We start from the raw sequence: 6,030 nt of genomic DNA, 5'->3' as shown, positions 1-6,030 counted from the left end.
TTGTGAGTTTGAGGCAAAATCATTGCACTGATCTGTGAGCTCGTCCATGGAGGGAAACGCGGACTTTCTTGTTGGCTGCACGATGAATCTAGTTCATTTAACTCATCTGCCGAAACTATCTCTACCTTACCACGTTCCATTGTAATAGGATGTATAATCGTAAGTCAAAAGGGAATAATATAAGTCTGATTAATAAAGATTTGACTCAAATTTAGGTTGAAATATTTTCTCGTCAATGTAAATAATTGCTCTATTGCAAACAATGGTTGAGAAAGATGCAGCAGGGCGGACAAAATTTTTCGTAACAAATGACTGTTTGGCGGTCAAATTCACGATCTTCCTATGCAGCTACAACAATACTATAATTACCACAAACTACAATAGATATAGATAATTTTGGAAAAATCTAGAAGAATACTACAGGATGTGTGGAAAGGGAAAAATGGATTCTGCAGTTGGCTATTGAATGCTTGAATGAAACATAATTGTGTGACTCACCATTAAATTTTCTGTCCTGCAGCGGCTGGTCAATCACTTCTGCGTAAATCGTATTCGTCAAAATATGGATTTTCTTAATACATCTCCATCGGATAATCACCAAAAGGTCTCAAAATAACAGTTTTGCAGCAATATATGCCATGCAAAGAAAAACAGATTGAATTAGTAACAAAAATTCTTTACAATATTGTTGTATGATCATTTGCTTAGGTACAATAAAGTTGGTGTTTTAGTTACCCTTTAAAGTTCAGGATTTTTTGATATTCTCTGTTGGGAAAAAATACAAATTAAAGTTTCAAATTTGCTCAAAAACGACACATCCGGAAATTGCGTCCTGTCACGGTAGCCAGTTGTACTGGTTAATAAAAAAGAAAATGAGAAGAAAAGAAAAGGAAAAGAAAAGGTTGAAAATGTGGAAAGAAATGGTGAATAAAAAAGGGGTTTTATAATCGTAAATGACCGTGAAAAAAGGTAAAGAATGAAAAGCAAATCGGACTTCGTATTACAGAAAAGCTATCGGACTTCGTGATTCGGAAAACCTACTGTTGGCGTGGTCCTTGTGGCGTTTTTGAGCAAAAGTTAAACCAATTTCCACTACAAAAAGTATTGAAAAGGAACAGAGAATAACAAAATGTAACTGACAGGGGAAATGGCGTACATAAGAGTGCATCCTTTACCAGGTTAAATGTCTTCTTTCATGCGGCGTCCAGGTCTTCAAAAATCTCCTACTTCATTTCTGCGCGAAAAGTCTGCTCCGAAATCTTGCAATAAGTTTCACTGTCCAGGAATTTCTAATGTATACAAAACCGTCTTGATATTAAATGCAATTTATTTTACGTTGCTTCTCTCCATCCTCCGAATTTCATAACAACTTCCACAATGACTACACATTAAAATCAGATCAAGACTAGCTAATAAGTTTTTTACGTCAGCATCAGATCACGTCTGCATTAAGCTTCCGCTCTCGAGAGACAATTAAGAAACGAATAGAAAACAATAAAAGAGTTACAATTTTAGTAATTTCTCTGCCGTCGAGCGCTCATACCGCTGCGACGGGATATTTTTTATCTGAGGGAACGAGTGTAGCGCGGCGAAATTCAAAGTCCCGCTACAATTTGATCCTCTGCTGCCCTCAGTATTTCATCCATCAAAGCTACCCATTCTTCTTCTACTGTATTTCTTCCCCCCATTCCTGTCAATTGTTCCCTTATGCTCTCCCTGAAACTCTATACAACCTCTGGTTCTTTCAGTTTATCCAGGTCCCATCTCCTTAAATTCCCACCTTTTTGCAGTTTCTTCAGTTTTAATCTACAGTTCATAACCAATAGATTGTGGTCAGAGTCCACATCTGCCCCTGGAAATGTCTTGCAATTTAAAACCTGGTCCATAAATCTCTGTCTTACCGTTATATAATCTATCTGATACCTTTTAGTATCTCCAGGCTTCTTCCATGTATACAACCTTCTTTCATGATTCTTGAACCAAGAGTTAGCTATGATTAAGTTGTGCTCTGCGCAGAATTCTACCAGGCGGCTTGCTCTTTCATTTCTTAGCCCTAATCCATATTCACCTACTATGTTTCCTTCTGTCCCTTTTCCTACACTCGAATTCCAGTCACCCATGACTATTAAATTTTCGTCTCCCTTCACTACCTGAATAATTTCTTTTATCTCATCATACATTTCATCAATTTCTTCGTCATCTGCAGAGGTAGTTGGCATATCAACTTGTACTACTGTAGTAGGCGTGAGCTTCGTGCCTATCTTCGCCACAATAAGGCGTTCACTATGCTGTTTGTAGTAACTAACCCGTACTCCTATTTTTTATTCATTATTAAACCTACTCCTGCATTACCCCTATTTGATTTTGTATTTATAACCCTGTATTCACCTGACCAAAAGTCTTGTTCCTCCTGCCACCGAACTTCACTAATTCCCACTATATCTAACTTTAACCTATCCATTTCCCTTTTTAAATTTTCTGACCTACCTGCCCGATTAAGGGATCTGACATTCCACGCTCCGATCCGTAGAACGCCAGTTTTCTTTCTCCTGATAACAACGTGCTCTTGAGTAGTCCCCGCCCGGAGATCCGAATGGGGGTCTATTTTACCTCCGGAATATTTTACCCAAGAGGACGCCATCATCATTTAAACATACAGTAAAGCTGCATGCCATCGGGCAAAATTACGGTTGTAGTTTCCCCTTGCTTTCAGCCGTTCGAAGTACCAGAACAGCAAGGCCATTTTGGTTAGTGTTACAAGGCCAGATCAGTCAATCATCCAGACTGTTGCCCCTGCAACTACTGAAAAGGCTGCTGCCCCTCTTCAGGAACCACACGTTTGTCTGGCCTCTCAACAGATACCCCTCCGTTGTGGTTGCACCTACGGTACGGCTATCTGTATCGTTGAGGCACGCAAGTCTCCCCATCAACCCCATGGTCCCTCGAAAGTGAAAAGGAAAACCTTCACAATATGCAGATGTTGTAATCGTCTAATCTGTGGAAACTGCTCATCACCTATACGTCGTAATTATATATGACGTAATTTTTTTAAAAAAAGAGTACTATTTTACATATATGTGTATGACAAAGAAGAATATTTATTATTTTCCAAGGAATGAATAAGGCAGTACTTCAAATTTCTCTGTGAAACTATATAATTTTATAACTCAATGAACAGTTTCTATGTTGTATACACTGAAGAGCCAAAGGAACTGGCACACCTGCCTAATATTGTGTAGGGCCCCCGCGAGAACTCAGAAGTCCCGCAGCACGACATGACATGGTCTCGACTAATGTCTGAAACATTGTTGGTAGGAACTGACATCATGAATCCTGCAGAGCTGTCCATAAATCCGTAAGAGTACGAGGGGGTGGAGATCTCCTCTGAACAGCACGGTGCAATGGAGTCCCAGATATGTTCAATAATGTTCATGTCTGGGGATCGGTGGTCAGGGGAAGTATTTAAACTTAGTGTACTCCTGGTGCCACTCTGTAGCAGTTCTGGACTTGTGGGGTGTCGCATTGTCCTACTGATATTGCCCAAATCCATCGGAATGCACGGTTGACATGAATGGATGCAGATGATCAGACGGGATACTTATGTAGGTGTCACCTGTAAGAATCGTATCTAGACGTATCAGTGGTCCCATAACACTACAACTGCACACGCCCCACCCAATTACAGAGCCTCCACCAGCTTGAATAGTCCCCTGCTGACATGTAGGGTCCATGGATTAATGAGGCTGTCTCCATACACGGACATGTCCGTCCATTCGATACAATTTGAAACAAGAATCGTTCGACGAGGCAATATGTTTACAGTCATCAACGGTCCAATGTCGACGTTGACGGGCCCAGGCGAGGCGTAAAGCTTTATGTCTTGTAGTCATCAAGGGTATACGAGTGGGCCTTCGGCTCGGAAAGCCCATATCGATGATGTTTCGTTGGATGGTTTGCACGCTGACACTTGTTGAGGGCCTAACACTGAAATCTGCAGCAATTTGCGGAACGGTAGCACTTCTTTCACGTCGAACGATTTTCTTCAGTCGTCGTTGGTCCCGTTCTTGCAGGATCTTTTTCCGGTCGCAACGATGACGGAGATTTCATGCTTTACCGGATTCCTGGTATTCACGGTACACTCGTGAAATGCTCGTACGGGAAAATCTCCACTTCATCGCTACCTCGGAAATGCTGTGTCCCATAGCTCGTGCGCCGACTATGACACCACGTTCAAACTCATTTAAATCTTGTTAACTTGCCATTGTAGCAGCAGTAACCGAACTAACAACTGCGCCGGACACCTGTTGTCTTATATAGGAATTGCCGACCGTAGCGCCGTATTCTGCCTGTTTACATATGTCTGTATTTGAATACCATGCCTATAGCAGTTTTCTTGCCGCTTCAGTGTAGATTGTTTACAGGACAACAAAGGAGTCATATACCCTACAGTGACTCAGATTAAGAATGCTGTCAAGTACTATTTTACTGACTTATACATCAGTAGATACGAAGCAACCGCAAGCTACGGAACACGGCACACAGTATCAGCCCCGCTGAACATCATTACAGAACAACAAAACATAGATACCTCCAGAATGAGATTTTCACTCTGCAGAGGAGTGTGCGCAGATGTGAAACTTCCTGGCAGATTAAAACTGTGTGCCCGACCGAGACTCAAACTCGGGGCCTTTGCCTTTCGCGGGCAAGTTACCAACTGAGCTACCCGAGCACGACTCTCGCCCCGTCCTCACAGCTTTACTTCTGCCAGTACCTCGTCTCCTACCTTCCAAACTTTACAGAAGCTCTCCTCCGAACCTTGCAGAACTAGCACTCCTGAAAGAAAGGATACTGTGGAGACATGGCTTAGCCACAGCCTTGGGGATGTTTCCAGAATAAGATTTTTACTCTGCAGCGGAGTGTGCGCTAATATGAAACTTCCTGGCAGATTAAAACTGTATGCCGGACCGAGACTCGAACTCGGGACCTTTGCCTTTTGCGGGCAAGTGCTCTACCAACTGAGCTACCCGAGCACGACTCACGCCCCGTCCTCACAGCTTTACTTCTGCCAGTACCTCGTCTCCTACCTTCCAAACTTTACAGAAGCGAACCTTGCAGAACTAGCACCCCTGAAAGAATGGATATTGCGGAGACATGGCGTAGCCACAGCCTGGGGGATGTTTCTAGAATGAGATTTTCACTCTGAAGCGGAGTGTGTGCTCATATGAAAGTTCCTGGCAGATCAATACTGTGTGCCGGACCGAGACTCGAACTCGGGAACTTTGCCTTTCGCTTGGGTAGCTCAGTTCGTAGAGCACTTGCCTGCGAAAGACAAAGGTCCCGAGTTCGAGTCTTGGGCCGGCATACAGTTTTAATCTGCCAGGAAGTTTCAAATCAGCGCACACTCCGCTGCAGAGTGAAAATCTCATTCTGGAAACATCCCTCAGGCTGTGGCTAAGCCATGTCTCCGCAATACCCTTTCTTTCAGGAGTGCTAGATCTTCAACGTTTCGCAAGAGAACTAATGTAAATTTTGCAATGTAGGAGACGAGGTACTGGCAGAAGTAAAGCTGAGAGGACGGGGCGTGAGTCGTGCTTGGGTAGCTCAGTTGGTAGAGGACTTGCCCGCGAAAGGCAATGGTCCTGAGTTCGAGTCTCGGTTCGGCACACAGTTTTAATCTGCCAGGAAGTTTCATATTAGCGCACACCCCGCTGCAGAGTGAAAATCTCATTCTGGAAACATACCCCAGGCTGTGGCTAAGCCATGTCTCCGCAATGTCCTTTCTTTCAGGAGTGCTAGTTCTGCAAGGTTCGCAGGAGAGCTTCTGTAAAGTTTGGAAGGTAGGAGACGAGGTACTTTCAGAAGCAAAGCTGTGAGGACGGGGCGTGTGTCTTGCGTGGGTAGCTCAGTTGGTAGAGCACTTGCCCGCGAAAGGCAAAGGTCCCGAATTCGAGTCTCGGTCCGGCACACAGTTTTAATCTGTCAGGAAGTTTCAAAACATAGATATGTTTACAACCACAGTTTGCAAAAGAG

General features: G+C 43.4%; 1 non-coding gene across 1 annotated transcript; it reads right to left on the bottom strand.

Moving 5' to 3' along the window:
- Window positions 1-4,956: 4,956 nt before the first annotated feature.
- On the bottom strand, window positions 4,957-5,031 carry Trnal-caa (transfer RNA leucine (anticodon CAA)). The gene has a single exon. It is a non-coding gene; the product is annotated as a tRNA-Leu (tRNA).
- Between the last annotated feature and the right edge of the window lie 999 nt (window positions 5,032-6,030).

Source organism: Schistocerca serialis, chromosome 2, assembly GCF_023864345.2.
Source record: "Schistocerca serialis cubense isolate TAMUIC-IGC-003099 chromosome 2, iqSchSeri2.2, whole genome shotgun sequence".
NCBI lineage: Eukaryota > Metazoa > Arthropoda > Insecta > Orthoptera > Acrididae > Schistocerca > Schistocerca serialis.
The sequence above is the reverse complement of the archived record's forward strand: the minus strand, read 5'-3'. Positions and strand labels throughout refer to the sequence as shown.